Raw genomic sequence first — 584 nt, 5'->3', positions numbered from 1 at the left:
CCCCCACTGCCCCAGGTGAATGAATCACTGATTAGCTGATAACAACAATAAGGGATGAAAAGCCTTCATGACCACAGGCGGTGTTTGCTAATGTGGGCGTCACAGCTGACCCGCCGTTCTCCACCAGAACCCAGAGGCCCGGCGGATCAGATCACGGCAGCAGTTGTAACTACTGTGATCCCTGTGTGATCAGACTGCTCTTTAATCAGCGGTTGAGTTTCCCAGCATTCCCGGAGCATCACAGATCAAAGATCAACACTGACCTAACACATTGAAGCAGAGTTTGAACTGACAAGTTGTTTGCAGATGAAGAAGATTCTAGATCCTGCCTTATCTGCTGCTGATCACCTGGATCAGGTGTGTGTGGCCAATAGGGAGTTTCAATGGCAGGTTGGTTGGAAAACATGGAGGACACCGGCCCTCGAGGCCTGGATTTGGCATCATGATCACAACGTTCAGTTCATGACAGTGGATTTTTAAATATATTTCTTATCAAAAGGCTAAAGTTTTGCATTTTGTGAGTAACTTACTACTTTGCCGCTTTTACAAAAATGACCTGGCTGCAGACATCAATGGTCAGAACT

General features: G+C 46.7%; 1 protein-coding gene across 1 annotated transcript in view; it reads right to left on the bottom strand.

Annotated features, from left to right (window-relative positions):
• The window catches only part of LOC112152140 (guanine nucleotide-binding protein G(o) subunit alpha), a 117,708-nt gene that overhangs the window by 6,265 nt on the left and 110,859 nt on the right, over nt 1-584 (bottom strand). The window lies entirely within an intron of this gene.

This window comes from Oryzias melastigma, linkage group LG6 (assembly GCF_002922805.2).
Source record: "Oryzias melastigma strain HK-1 linkage group LG6, ASM292280v2, whole genome shotgun sequence".
Taxonomy (NCBI): Eukaryota; Metazoa; Chordata; class Actinopteri; order Beloniformes; family Adrianichthyidae; genus Oryzias; species Oryzias melastigma.
This window is presented reverse-complemented; position numbering and strand designations above follow the sequence as displayed.